This window comes from Oncorhynchus gorbuscha, linkage group LG10 (genome assembly GCF_021184085.1).
Source record: "Oncorhynchus gorbuscha isolate QuinsamMale2020 ecotype Even-year linkage group LG10, OgorEven_v1.0, whole genome shotgun sequence".
Classification (NCBI taxonomy): Eukaryota; Metazoa; Chordata; class Actinopteri; order Salmoniformes; family Salmonidae; genus Oncorhynchus; species Oncorhynchus gorbuscha.
The window spans coordinates 29,966,567-29,982,649 of NC_060182.1; the positions used below are offsets into that span (position 1 = coordinate 29,966,567).

Below are 16,083 nucleotides of genomic sequence, written 5' to 3' on the forward strand. Positions count from 1 at the left end.
ACATTTTCTGAGACCTACATTAAAGATATTAAATGAGACCTACATTAAAGACATTTAATGAGACCTACATTAAAGACATTTTCTGAGACCTACATTAAAGATATTAAATGAGACCTACATTAAAGATATTTTATGAGACCTACATTAAAGACATTTAATGAGTCATACATTAAAGATATTTAATGAGACCTACATTAAAGACATTTAATGAGACCTACATTAAAGACATTTAATGCGACCTACATTAAAGACATTTAATGAGACCTACAACCCTTAACCCATGTAGCTAGCTATATGCTCTCTTGGGTAAATAAATGAAACAAGCTCCAGTAAGCTAATATTTTTGAGCGTGAACTGTATTACTGTATTGTATTATACTGTATTATATGGACTGGAACTACGCACATCGTTCAAACCATAAAGCTAGGAGAGAACATGTGATTCTGGTGATTCTGGTGCAGCACATGCGGCATACAAAGTTACAAGATGTTAATGTTTAAATATAATAGAGCCTATTTGTATAATTAGTAGGCTGACACATATAAACATTTCACAATATTTCCCCTGATGTTACTAGCCTACCTCCTCTTTCTCTCTCTATTGTTGCTTCATTCCTTCCTCCATTCAACAGTTAAAGGAAATACGTTTTGGTGTCCTTATCTTCATCATTACATTTACATTTACATTTAAGTCATTTAGCAGACAATCATTCTGACATCCTTGAATAATATAGGACTAGAATGAGATGCAGAAGGCCTTCACTTCTCTTCACCAAGATGAAATGGTAATGGGTGTGAATAAATAACTGTTGTAGCCTACCACTATCTGAATGGTTATGGGTGTGAATAAATAACTGTTGTAGTCTACCACCATCTGAATGGTTATGGGTGTGAATAAATAACTGTTGTAGTCTACCACCATCTGAATGGTTATGGGTGTGAATAATTAACTGTTGTAGTCTACCACCATCTGAATGGTTATGGGTGTGAATAATTAACTGTTGTAGTCTACCACCATCTGAATGGTTATGGGTGTGAATAATTAACTGTTGTAGTCTACCACCATCTGAATGGTTATGGGTGTGAATAATTAACTGTTGTAGTCTACCACCATCTGAATGGTTATGGGTGTGAATAAATAACTGTTGTAGCCTACCACTATCTGAATGGTTATGGGTGTGAATAAATAACTGTTGTAGCCTACCACTATCTGAATGGTTATGGGTGTGAATAAATAACTGTTGTAGCCTACCACTATCTGAATGGTTATGGGTGTGAATAAATAACTGTTGTAGCCTACCACTATCTGAATGGTTATGGGTGTGAATAAATAACTGTTGTAGTCTACCACCATCTGAATGGTTATGGGTGTGAATAAATAACTGTTGTAGCCTACCACTATCTGAATGGTTATGGGTGTGAATAAATAACTGTTGTAGTCTACCACCATCTGAATGGTTATGGGTGTGAATAAATAACTGTTGTAGTCTACCACTATCTGAATGGTTATGGGTGTGAATAATTAACTGTTGTAGTCTACCACCATCTGAATGGTTATGGGTGTGAATAAATAACTGTTGTAGTCTACCACCATCTGAATGGTTATGGGTGTGAATAAATAACTGTTGTAGTCTACCACCATCTGAATGGTTATGGGTGTGAATAAATAACTGTTGTAGTCTACCACCATCTGAATGGTTATGGGTGTGAATAATTAACTGTTGTAGCCTACCACCATCTGAATGGTTATGGGTGTGAATAAATAACTGTTGTAGTCTACCACCATCTGAATGGTTATGGGTGTGAATAAATAACTGTTGTAGCCTACCACCATCTGAATGGTTATGGGTGTGAATAAATAACTGTTGTAGTCTACCACCATCTGAATGGTTATGGGTGTGAATAAATAACTGTTGTAGTCTACCACCATCTGAATGGTTATGGGTGTGAATAATTAACTGTTGTAGCCTACCACCATCTGAATGGTTATGGGTGTGAATAAATAACTGTTGTAGTCTACCACCATCTGAATGGTTATGGGTGTGAATAAATAACTGTTGTAGCCTACCACCATCTGAATGGTTATGGGTGTGAATAAATAACTGTTGTAGCCTACCACTATCTGAATGGTTATGGGTGTGAATAAATAACTGTTGTAGTCTACCACTATCTGAATGGTTATGGGTGTGAATAAATAACTGTTGTAGTCTACCACTATCTGAATGGTTATGGGTGTGAATAAATAACTGTTGTAGTCTACCACCATCTGAATGGTTATGGGTGTGAATAAATAACTGTTGTAGCCTACCACTATCTGAATGGTTATGGGTGTGAATAAATAACTGTTGTAGTCTACCACTATCTGAATGGTTATGGGTGTGAATAATTAACTGTTGTAGTCTACCACTATCTGAATGGTTATGGGTGTGAATAAATAACTGTTGTAGCCTACCACTATCTGAATGGTTTTGGGTGTGAATAAATAACTGTTGTAGCCTACCACTATCTGAATGGTTATGGGTGTGAATAAATAACTGTTGTAGCCTACCACCATCTGAATGGTTATGGGTGTGAATAATTAACTGTTGTAGTCTACCACCATCTGAATGGTTATGGGTGTGAATAAGTAACTGTTGTAGTCTACCACCATCTGAATGGTTATGGGTGTGAATAATTAACTGTTGTAGTCTACCACCATCTGAATGGTTATGGGTGTGAATAATTAACTGTTGTAGTCTACCACCATCTGAATGGTTATGGGTGTGAATAAATAACTGTTGTAGCCTACCACCATCTGAATGGTTATGGGTGTGAATAATTAACTGTTGTAGTCTACCACCATCTGAATGGTTATGGGTGTGAATAATTAACTGTTGTAGTCTACCACCATCTGAATGGTTATGGGTGTGAATAATTAACTGTTGTAGCCTACCACCATCTGAATGGTTATGGGTGTGAATAATTAACTGTTGTAGCCTACCACCATCTGAATGGTTATGGGTGTGAATAATTAACTGTTGTAGCCTACCACCATCTGAATGGTTTTGAGTGTGAATAATTAACTGTTGTAGCCTACCACCATCTGAATGGTTATGGGTGTGAATAATTAACTGTTGTAGCCTACCACCATCTGAATGGTTTTGGGTGTGAATAATTAACTGTTGTAGCCTACCACCATCTGAATGGTTATGGGTGTGAATAATTAACTGTTGTAGCCTACCACCATCTGAATGGTTTTGGGTGTGAATAATTAACTGTTGTAGCCTACCACCATCTGAATGGTTTTGGGTGTGAATAATTAACTGTTGTAGCCTACCACCATCTGAATGGTTTTGGGTGTGAATAATTAACTGTTGTAGCCTACCACCATCTGAATGGTTATGGGTGTGAATAATTAACTGTTGTAGCCTACCACCATCTGAATGGTTTTGGGTGTGAATAATTAACTGTTGTAGCCTACCACCATCTGAATGGTTTTGGGTGTGAATAATTAACTGTTGTAGCCTACCACCATCTGAATGGTTTTGGGTGTGAATAATTAACTGTTGTAGCCTACCACCATCTGAATGGTTATGGGTGTGAATAATTAACTGTTGTAGCCTACCACCATCTGAATGGTTTTGGGTGTGAATAATTAACTGTTGTAGCCTACCACCATCTGAATGGTTTTGGGTGTGAATAATTAACTGTTGTAGCCTACCACCATCTGAATGGTTTTGGGTGTGAATAATTAACTGTTGTAGCCTACCACCATCTGAATGGTTTTGGGTGTGAATAATTAACTGTTGTAGCCTACCACCATCTGAATGGTTTTGGGTGGTAAAATTCCCGGTCAATCTTGGTAACCGGGTTCCCGCCATTCAACCCTACTGCACATGGTTGTTAAGACCTTATCTTTTCAGATGTTACTCTCCATCTCTGACATTTATAATCCATAATGCTCAATCGGAACTGATCAACAGATGTGATTGACAAAACAGAAATAACTTAATATCATTTCTGTGGTGATCTATTCTCCATTTTGACAATATCTCCTTGATTGCTGATCCAAAACAAGGTCAAAAAAACAATGATAGTGGATAATAATGGTCCATATCCACCACTTGAAAACAACAACATGATGTGTTCCAGATGTGGGGAGAGAAGGGCTCAGTCTTCACTGTCCCTAGGAGATGGATGCCACAGCCTACAAGTCTACACAAAATGGGTTTTGAATTTCATTTGAGGCTGCCGCAAGCTCTTCAGAATGCCCCAGCCACTCAAGACAAAATAACATTAAAGTGGATAACAGCAGTTTAAGCATAAGCATCACCACTGGCTTCATTTTGTGGGAAGCAGGAAGAATTGGGAGAGAAGCTGAGATTGTGATGGTAGTGGACTGTATATTCCCAGCCGTGTCTCAGGGAATAGTCCTCTCGGAGTGGCCCATTGCCTGGCGCCAACTCTCTTTGCTGCTGCTTTATATGAAATAGACTAATGTTTTCTAGATCCATCTCATCGCATAGCGCCACAGGAAACAACAAATACAGCTGTACTCACCATCACAGCTGGTAAATAGCTCCATAGCTCTAAGTGATAACAGCCCCCCCCACCCACACTCCCTATACACTCCACACACACACACATCAATAAATAATTACACACAATTAGATCGGGTGCACTTAAAGCCTTGGCTCGTTAGGAGATTTGCAACCTACACACACTTTGCAGACGGTGAAAGGTTGAGAGTGGAAGGTCATTTTCACTAAGACCCAGTTAACCAGCTGAGTTATTGATTTGAAATTACATCTCTTGTGCGGGATAGATTGTGCACGGTTTCATCTCAGTGCACACATGTCTAGCACTGCCAGCCATGGAGCCAGTCAAGCAGCCTTCATTTGAATAACATTTGTCCTGATGAGAGGATCTTAACCCAATTGCGATCTGCCCAGTGATGAGAGCCTACCAGATGAGCTAAATTCCTTCTATGCTCACGTCGAGGCAAGCAACACTGAACCATGCATGAGAGCACCAGCTGTTATGGATATGTGACTATGTGATCGCTCTCCGTAGCTGATGTGAGTAAGACCATTAAACAGGTTAACATTCACAATTACCGATTATCAGGATGCATGCTCAAAGCATGTGCTGACCAGCTGGCAAGTGTCTTCATTGACATGTTCAACCTCTCCCTGACCCAGTCTGTAATACATATATGTTTCAAGCCAACCACCATAGTCCCTGTGCAGAAGAATGTAACCTGTCTAAATGAACTATCGCACCGTAGCACTCACATCTGTTGCCATGAAATGCTTTGAAAACCTGGTCATGGCTCACATCAACACCATCATCCCAGACACCCTGGATCCACACCAAATCATATACCGCCCCAACAGATGACACAATATCTATTGTACTCCACACTGCCCTGTCCCACCTGGACAAGAGGAACACCTATGTGAGAATGCTGTTCATTGACAATAGCTCACCGTTCAACACCATAGCGCCCTCCAAGCGCATCACTAAGCTCAGGACCCTGGGACCGAACACCTCCCTCCTAGACTCTCTGACGGGCCACCCACTAATTATTTCATAATTCTATCCAAATAGTTTAACCTGCTGTTTTACAATAATCACTGATCTGGCGTTCAAGTGTGCCTATTAAAATGACCTTTTTGTTACCAATTTAACCAGAACAATGGATAACGCACATTTGCTAATAATAACTAACTTCTTGTAGCAGGCATTGTAGAAAATGAACACAGGTTTCATAAACAATCTCTCAAGCACAAGCCCACGTACTAGCGAGTAGCCAGCTAATCTTTATATTTCAAGTTTAGCCAACTTGGATCTATTTGCTAGCTATCAAGGCAGAACAGTTTCAGTGTTATGAACAAACCCTTCTGTCTCCAACTGTTTGAACAGCATGTTGGCCTGTCCACTTTGTTCAGATGTTGAAATCAACAGCATAAACACCTATTTCACTTTTGAATGTCAAAAAAACAAATGACCACTGCTGCACATGCCGCCACTGTTTAGAACAGATTAGATTATACTATTTAGAACGAGCAGCCAGCTCACGAACAAACAAGGGATTTTAAACATAACCTTAACCCTAACATTAACCACACTGCTAACCTTAAGCCTAACCCTAACCTTATATGAACCTTATATTTTATATGTTTTATATTTTCATGAATTTTTACGATATAGCTATTTGGACTTTGTGGCTGTGGTTACTAGTAGACACCACTTTATTTAACTAGGCAAGTCAGTTAAGAACAAATTCTTATTTACAATGACGGCCTACCAGAAGGCAAAAGACCTCTTGTGGGGATGGGGGCTAGGATTTAAAATAATTAATCAACTACCAAACCACATGACCTTTGTTTTGGAGGTGTTCAGAACTTCTTATGGCTGCAGGGGCAGTATTGAGTAGCTTGGATGAAAAGGTGCCCATTGTAAACGGCCAGCTCCTCAGTCTCAGTTGCTAATATATGCACATTATTATTAGTATTGGACTCTAAAGTTTGTTGGGGCAGAATCAGAATTAGTTAGGTAACATTGATAAATAAGATGTTGTATTTTTATAGCATGCTTATATGAGATATTTGTCATCAGAATGTCTTCGTTTGGATAATACTGTTTGCAGTTTGCAGTTGTCCCTTCTCTGACTAGGGCTTAGTCACATTGGGCCCCAGAGAGGGGAAAGGTTAGTCTTATCTGTGAATGTGTCTGTAAACTATTCCTAAACCATGTGAAGGGATGTTGTGATAAGAATGGGGAACCAGTTAGGTGGCTCCACAATATCTGTGTGCCAGTTACGTCTCTCTGTGATCTTGTCCAGGGGGGGGGGGTGTATTTGATATATGCCATTGGATGAGGTAATGTTATTGGCAACTTAGTTTAGGAGACCAAAGCTGAACGATAATTTATAGCCAATGCTGTCTGGCTATGTGTGTCTTTGCTATAAAGGGTTTATAGATACTGAATTGATCTGAGAGTCATAGGGTTGTGATGGAGCTCATATAATTAAAGATTCACTTTATAATAACTTGACTTGTGTGTGGTTTGCTCTCTCAAGATATGGTAATACAGGAAATATCCATGACAAGTTTCCAAAACTGTCAACATATTGTCTGTGAGTATAACAGAACTGATATTGCAGGCGAAACCCTGAGGAATATCAAACCAGGAGGTGGCTTCTATTTTGAATAGTTTCAGGCTTTTATTTTGAAAAATGAGCCAGAACGATAACATCACGTCAAGTGTTCGCATGAGTTTTGCTCACGAAACAGAGTTTGGGCAGACATTGCCGTTCCCTCTTCTACTGAACAAGACCATTGCGGTTGAAATATTATCGATTATATATTTTAAAAACAACCTGAGGATTGATTATAAAAAACATTTAACGGAAACTATTTGGAATTTGTCTGCGTTGTCGTGACCGCTCTGTCCTGTGGATTTCTGAACATAACGCGCCAAACAAATGGAGGTATTTTGGATATAAAAATAATCTTTATGGAACAAAAGGAACATTTATTGTGTAACTGGGAGTGAAAACATCCGAAGATCATCAAAGGTAAACAATTAATTTGATTGCTTTTCGCGACCGAGCTACTAGATGCTAAGTGTACTTAATGTTTTGTCGAGCGATCGATAAACTTACACAAACGCTTGGATTACTTTCGCTGTAAAGCATAATTTTAAAATCTGACACGACAGGTGGATTAACAAAAGGCTAAGCTGTGTTTTCCTATATTGCACTTGTGATTTCATGAATATAAATATTTTTTAAAATATTTATTGAATGTAGCGCTATGCTATTCAGTGGTTGTTGATGACAATTATCCCGTTAAACGGGATTGCAGCCATAACTAGTTAAGGGCGGAGAAAAAGTATTGGACACTAAGAAAGCTTTGTTGTAGAGCGTTTAACACAAAATCTGGGGAGGGGCCAGCTGAGTATAAGCCTGTATCATCTGCATATAAATGGATTAGAGAGCTTCCTACTGTTTGAGCTATGTTGTTGATGTAAATTGAGAAGATTGTGGGGCCTAGGATCGAGCCTTGGGGTACTCCCTTGGTGACAGGAAATGGCTTAGGCATTAGATGTTCTGACTTTATACACTGCACTCTTTGAGAGTGGTCGTTAGCAAACCAGGCATGATCTACCGTATCAAAAGCTTTGGCCAAGCCAATAAAAATAGCAGCACAACATTGCTTAGAATCAAGGGCAATGGTGACATCATTTAGGACCTTTAAGGTTGCAGTGATACATCCATAACCTGAGCGGAAACCAGATTGCATACCCGAGAGAATATTATAGGCATCAAGAAAGCCAGTCAGTTGATTATTGATACGTTTTTCCAACACTTTTAATAAACAGGGCTAAAGATAGAAATTGGCCTATAACAGTTAGGATCAGCATGATCTCCCTCTTTAAATAAAGGAACAACCATGGCTGCCTTCCAAGCAATGGGAACCTTCCCAGAAAGGAGAGACAGGTTTAAAAGGTCAGAAAAGGCTTGGCGATGATAGGTGCAGCAACCTTAACGAAGAAAGGGCTTCTAAACCATCATGTAGACGCAATAAGTGAAAACACATTATCTAACTAGGGATAATTAGCTAACATAATGTCACAAAGCATGATGCGCTAGCCAGGTAACTTTCCCTCTGAAATAACTTCATATTTCCACGTTAGTCAGATATTAGTTTAGAAAGACATGAAATTGGCATGGAAGCTAACTAGCTAGCAAGCTACCTGCTTATCAAAGTTAGATTTGACCCAAAACATTTGACACAAAAACTATATCAACATTATATTATTATATAATATATATAATATTATATTATATTATATATATTATATTATTATTATTATTATTATATATTATTACTGTATCTGGCTAATTATTTTGATCATGCTTTGTGAAACACCTGGTTTTATGTGTTTTTTGTCCATACAACATGTCACCCTGTCAACAGTAGAACCTGGTGAACAACATGGGAGGGGGGAACAAAATTAGCCATGCTTCATTTTTTACCAAGGTTCTAGCTAGTGTATCCCGCTGTCTGACTCTTGTTGGATGTAGTTGACCGATTGATCAGGTCCCAGTCAGTGACTGTTATGATTGTTTATAAGTTCATTACAATTATCTTTTTGCTTTAGCGCCATCTGTACCTGATAGAGCAGATCTAGTCTCGTGCGGAAATAGGACCTCTGGAACGAGAGACTCATTGGGGGAGGGAGACAGGAGCAGACCCAGAAGTTCTGCACATTTGAGCACCCCAGGACAGTCCATTTACTTTGTGCTGTTAGAATTTATGCTGCAGGTTCCCCTCATAGAAAATAGCTGGCAAAACAATCCAAGCAATGTTCGAATGGCCTATGCACCCACGGGGGCGGAGCTGCTGCTGCTGGCAGTCACTGAGGGGCAGAGTAGTAGGTAACTGAACAGCTAGTTTGAACAACATATCTTTGAAACAGAAAAATGTACCACACTTTATAAGAATTTAAAACGTAATCCATGAATGATATAATATATTTCGAACTTTTTTTCATCAAGCATTGTTGGGATGGAAGCATTTCACTGTAAGTCTACACCTGTTTACGAAGCATGTGATAATACAATTTAATCTGATTTACTGGGATGAGTGATGCTAGCATTCTTATCGCTCCCAGTTAGCACAGCAGCCCTGTAGCAGAGGAGCAACGTCTCTTTGCATACAGATTTGTCCTCTCCTGATGGCCTGATTTATCTTTGTGTCTGTATAATCGAATGGCCTGGGACTGGGAGGGAGAGAGCTTCCCGAGACACCCTCATGGTTGGCCTTTCTTTGGATGCCATGTTACGGCTGCCTAACCCTGGCACTGGGGTGGGGGCTATGTTTGTCCTTTCCTTGGATGCCATGGTACGGCTGCCTAACCCTGGCACTGGGGTGGGGGCTATGGTTGGCCTTTCCTTGGATGCGATGGTACGGCTGCCTAACCCGGGCACTGGGGTGGGGGCTATGTTTGTCCTTTCCTTGGATGCCATGGTACGGCTGCCTAACCCTTGCACTGGGGTGGGGGCTATGGTTGGCCTTTCCTTGGATGCCATGGTACGACTGCCTAACCCTGGCACTGGGGTGGTGGCTATGGTTGGCCTTTCCTTGGATGCCATGGTAAGGCTGCCTAATCCTGGCACTGGGGTGGGGGCTATGGTTGGCTAGCATGCTAAAGACAGGGGCGCTTGAACTGAGAGCATACAGTGCCTTCAGAAAGTACACATACCACTTATTCCACATTTTGTTGTGTTACAGCCTGAATTCTAAATGGAATAAATATTTTTTTTTCACCCATCTACACATAATGACAAAGTGAAAATGTTGTTAGAAAGGTTTGCAAATGTATTGAAAATGAAATACGGAACTATGTCATTTACATAAGTAGTCACACCGCTGAGTAAATACATGTTAGAATCACCTTTGGCAGTGATTACAGCTGTGAGTTTTTCTGGGTAAGTATCTAAGAGTTTTGCACACCTGGATTGTACAATATTTGCTCATGATTATTTTCAGAATTGTTCAAGCTCTATCAAATTGGTTGTTGATCATTGCTAGACAACCATTTTCAAGTCTTGCCATATATTCTCTAGCAGATTTCATTCAAAACTGCCACTCAGGAACATTCACTGTCTTCATGGTGAGCAACTCCAGAGTAGATTTTGCCTTGTGTTTTAGGTTATTGTCCTGATGAAAGTTGAATTCATCTCCCAGTGTCTGGTGGAAAGCAGACTGAACCAGGCTGTCCTCTAGGAGTTTGCCTGTGCTTAGCTCTATTTGTTTATTTTTTATCCTGAAAAACTCCCTAGTCCTTGCTGATGACAAGCATACCCATAACATGATGCAGCCACCACCATGCTTTAAAATATAAAGAGTATTGGGTTTGCCCCAAACATAACGCATTGTATTCAGAACAAAGTTAATTGTTTTGACACATTATTTGCAGTATTACTTTAGTGCCTTGTTGCAAACAAGCATGCATGTTTTGGAATATTTTTATTCTTTACAGACTTCCTTCTTTTCACTCTGTCAGTTAGGTTAGTATTGTGAAGTAACTACAATGTTGTTGATGAGTTTGATCCTCAGTTTGTTCCTAAACTCAGTAACTGGTTTAAAGTCACCATTGGCCTCATGGTGAAATCCCTGACCGGAGTTAGGAAGGACACCTGTATCTTTGTAGTGACTGGGTGTATTGATACACCATCCAACATGTAATGAATAACTTCACCATGCTCAAAGTGATATTGAATGTCTGCTTTTCTTTCCCCCCATCTACCAGTAGGTGCCCATCTTTGCGAGACATTGTAAAACCTCCCTGGTCTTTGTGGTTGAATCGATGTTTGAAATTCACTGCTCAACTGAGGGACCTTACAGATAATTGTATGTGTGGGGTACAGAGAGGAGGTAGTCGTTCAGAAATCATGTTAAACACTATTTTTGCACACATAATGAGTCTATGCAACTTATTTTGTGACTTGTTAATAAACACACTCTTACTCCTGAACTTAGTTAGGCTTGACATAACAAAGGGGTTGAATATTTATAGACTCAAGATATTTATGCTTTTCATTTTTCATTCATTTGTAAACAATTCTAAAAGCTTAATTCCACTTCGACATTATGTGTAGGCCAGTGACAAAAAAACTCAATTAAATCCATTTTAAATTCAGACTGTAACAACACAATTCTGAAACAAAGTCAAGGGGTGTGAATGCTTTCTGAAGGCTCTGTATAACCAGTGAGCATATGGTCTTGAAACATTCTAACACTATCCATGGGGGATGTGGGATGGAGAAATACCATGATGAGGTTTAGAGACAATACACCTGAAAACAATGGAGCAGCTTTGGCACAGAGGAAAGTCTTTGAACCATCAGACAGTGTCAAAGAGAATAACAAGTCATCCGCCCTGCAATCCCTGACCAAAGTGATCAGCGTTGATACATAATAATAAGCACAATTATGCACTCAGCGTGAGGAGAGAGGAATGGGCCAGGGCTTTCTCTCAACCCTTCCCTGTTTTCCCTCAAATGTTCTCCCTGGCCCAGACCAAGGAGCCAGGGTTTCGGTCTAGAAGGACGGTTTCGACTGCTCCTACAGTTTTGCTTCGGTACTGCAGTTTAACTGACACCTGGCCCAGAAAGTCCGTTTCTATAGACGGCCACATAGAGAAGTCAGAGTAGAACATTTCTTAGAAGACACGATAATCATCACCTTTGTGCACAAAACATCCATTCAATTATTCCAATAATTTGTCGGCGGGGCAGATTCTTTCTTCATCACTCATAGCCGAATATAGCAACATTTTATAAACTTCCATGTTTTCTGATGATGTGATGGCGTTGTCGCCACACGCGCTGCTCCCTGTGCGCACTAAGTGCTGGTCTGCACGTGATGTCGGTCCGTATAAACCGGATATAGACAGTTCAAGAACCGGCGTGTGCGAATGTGAGTAGATTACCTTGAAAACAACGGGCAGACATATTGAACACAGTCTCCAGTTCTTACTAGACCTCAGTGGCCCAGACAATGAACACACATTTGGTGGGAGTCTTGTTTATACACAGAGCAAAGGAACGCTGTTATGCATCCCAATGCTTCTCCTTCACAGCCCAAGAAGACGTGACACAGCTCCACACACCACCAAAGACGTGACACAGCTCCACACACCACCAAAGACGTGACACAGCTCCACACACCACCAAAGAATGCAGGCTTTACTGGTGGTGGCTCTGGTTAGTTCATTGCCGCTGCTATTTTGCTATTTTATGTATTTTGAGGACATGCTGAAAGGCTCATTAGCAATGCTAAAACTGTTGTCTTTATGGACACAATACACAGCTTTTCAAATGAGCCCGCAGCTGGCAAGAAAGGTGACCCGTAACTTTCGGACTGTAAGTACTTCATTACAATGGACTGGCCATAAACTGGAAAGGAGGAGGAGTTTGAGTGAGCTAATAAAATCAGCAGCCGGCCACTTGGGGCCATTTTGGAATAGCTCCCTTCTAGATGGCGACGGCCATGATGCCCATATCAAGCTGTCATTAGCGGAGACAATATTACGTCTGTCATTACAGCGCATGACAAGCAGGCAGCAACCTCACACTCTAGTCATCTGTCTGTCAGTGTGCTGATCTACAGGCTGAAACTGTGTGTGTTTGAGCTGCAGCTTCTCTCAGCTGACTTCATTATGAATCTATCAGTGATGTGTTCCAACTGGAAGTGACAAAACATGTCGGAATCCATGACAGATACTTCAAATGGTGGTCAAGACCCTCGTTATGGGTGTAAATGTCTTTGTGTAAAATCATCTCTGAGCTCTGATCAACAATAGAGTGATACAGTCCAAGGTCATGCTAACGACCTGGAGAGGCTGTCTGGCTGTAAAAAAAATCATCGTTATATCCCCATGACATGCCCTTGATCGATCACAAGCACCAGAGCAGATGGTAATAAAGGACAATCATGTACTGTATCTCATTTAAATATCATGCATAGTCTTACATAGTGACTCAGTCATGGTGGGCAATAAGAGAGACATCAAGTGTACAGTCTGACCAGCCTTACTCTGCCTGCCTGTCTGTCATACGCCTCTGTGTGCATCTCTCTCCCTCCCTCTCTCCCTCTCTCTCCCTCTCTCCCTGTCTCTCTCTCCCTCTCCCTCCCTCTCTCCCCCTCTCTCCCTCTCTCTCCCTCTCCCTCCCTCTCTTCCTCTCTCTCCCTCTCTCTCCCTCCCTCTCTCTCGCTCTCTCTCTCTCCCTCTCTCCCTCTCTCTCCCTTTCTCCCTCGCTCTCCCTCTCTCTCTCCCTCCCTCTCTCCCTCTCTCCCTCCCTCTCTCCCTGTCTCTCTCTCCCTCTCTCTCTCTCTTTCTCCCTCTCTCTCCCTCTCTCTCCCCCTCTCTCCCTCCCTCTCTCCCTCTCTCTCCCTCTCTCTCCCTCCCTCTCTCCCTCTCCCTCCCTCTCTTCCTCTCTCTCCCCTCTCTCCCTCTCTCTCCCTCTCTCTCCCTTTCTCCCTCTCTCTCCCTCTCTCTCTCCCTCCCTCTCTCCCTCTCTCTCCCTCTCTCTCCCTCCCTCTCTCCCTGTCTCTCTCTCCCTCTCTCTCTCTCTCTCTCTTTCTCCCTCTCTCTCCCTCTCTCTCCCTCTCTCTCCCTCTCTCTCTCCCTCCCTCTCTCCCTCTCTCTCCCTCTCCCTCCCTCTCTCCCTCCCTCTCTCCCTCTCTCTCCCTCTCTCTCCCTCCCTCTCTCCCTCATCTCTCTCTCTCCCTCCCTCTCCCTCCCTCTCTCCCTCCCTCTCTCCCTGTCTCCGTCTCTCCATCTGTCTCTGTTTCTATTGCATTTGTTCCAATAGATATTCCAGCGCTGTGTTGGCGCATCCTGTGCGTGCTTTAAGCCACTGTGGTTTCGGAGAGAAGGTGACATGAATTGCTTGTGTGTGGTGTCAGTGAGGCCGAGGGGCTTCTGATTTGAGGGGGATTGTTAACGAGCACAATTGAATAACAGACGGTGAGGACAGGGCTACCTCTTAAATTGCAACCTATTCCTGACATAGTGCACTACTTTTGACCACTACTTATGCACATCATAGGAAATAGGGTGCCATTTCAGACGCAGTCCAAGTGAATAATGTACGAGCTGGACGAAGGGACGTCGGCGTGGTGTGTGTGTGTCGCTGGAGGAGCCTCGTCGGTGGGAGAAAGGGAGGGAGCGTAATCCTTTCATCTGCGCCAGTCAGGCATGCTGACGTTGTTACCTCAGTAGATTGCCCCCAGCCTGCCATTAGAATAGCCACGGTTATTACCATTAATACAAGCTAGAGAGCTGTCTGCTCACTGTCTGCCAAGCACCAATCACAGAGAGAAGACGCCCCCACTACTCCTCTCTCTTCTCCTCTCCACGGCCGTGGTAGGCTAGAGAGAGAGAGGGAGAAAGTGAGGGGGTGGGGAAGGGAGAGAGAGAGAGAGAGAGAGCGCGCGAGGGAGAAAAAGAAAGATACAGAGAGAGAATACCCCACCCATGTCCACGACACAGAGCCAGGCCCAGGGAGACGAGAGCTGCTTCAAGGCACTGTTAAACCCTGCTTTAGAAAAATACTTCTATCTCACACCAATCATTTAACCTCACATCTATCTGTCCTTGTGCCCTAGCCTGGCCCTAGCAGAGGAAAACATATTAGACTATATAGGATTGCAACATGAGAAATGGCAGACTGACACTACCAAATCAAAATTAAATTGAATGGTATTGGTTGTGTACCCAAATGTACAGATGTTATCGCAGATGCAGCGAAATGCTTATGTTTCTAACAGTGCAGTAATACCTAGCAATAAAAAATAGACACACAATAAAAATTAAGAAATTAAGAAATATCAGAACGAGCAATATCATAGACTGGAAAACGAATGTATACTGTATTTATACTGTATATATAATGATGTGTTCTACAATGTAAACATTACCAAAGTGACCCATGTTCAATGTTCAAGCTACGGGAGAACTCAGGAGATTCCTGTGTTCTGTGTATTTCCCCTGGCCTGTGAGAGGAAGAGAGGAAGCTCGCCTGCCTTTATGCCTAGCCTGGGTGATTAGGGCATCAAACATGCAGGCTCACACTCACCCTCCCTGCACCGACCTTCCCTCTGCCCCCGCCCCGACTCCAACCCCAGCCTGCAGCCTCCAGGCCAGGAGTCCCGTGGGGACAGGGGTGACATGCTAGGCCACAGACGACAGCCTCAGGACTATATAAATCAATTAGAGCCAGAAGAGCGGGAAGACTCCCAGCTAACACAGTGACGGCCCGCACATCCCACACACCGGCCTAATGATGTGGCAACACACAGCAAAGGTGGGCGCATCCATTAAGAGACGGGAGGAGAGAGAGGATAGAGTGGGATGCTGGGAGAGGAGAGAGGGGGAGGAAAGGGCGGATAGAGGGAGGGTCAGAGGAAGAAAAATGACAGACATCTCCACAGATATGTCTGCGATCTGAAAAGGCCTATGAGGTTAGCTGCTTCCGCTGTGACTCAGTTGATTGACTTGAGTTATTTGGTTAGAGTTCTAACTC

The 16,083-nt window shown here is 42.2% G+C and overlaps 1 pseudogene; it reads right to left on the bottom strand.

Annotated features, from left to right (window-relative positions):
- Nucleotides 1-16,083, bottom strand: part of LOC124045843 — a 329,729-nt pseudogene that overhangs the window by 265,150 nt on the left and 48,496 nt on the right.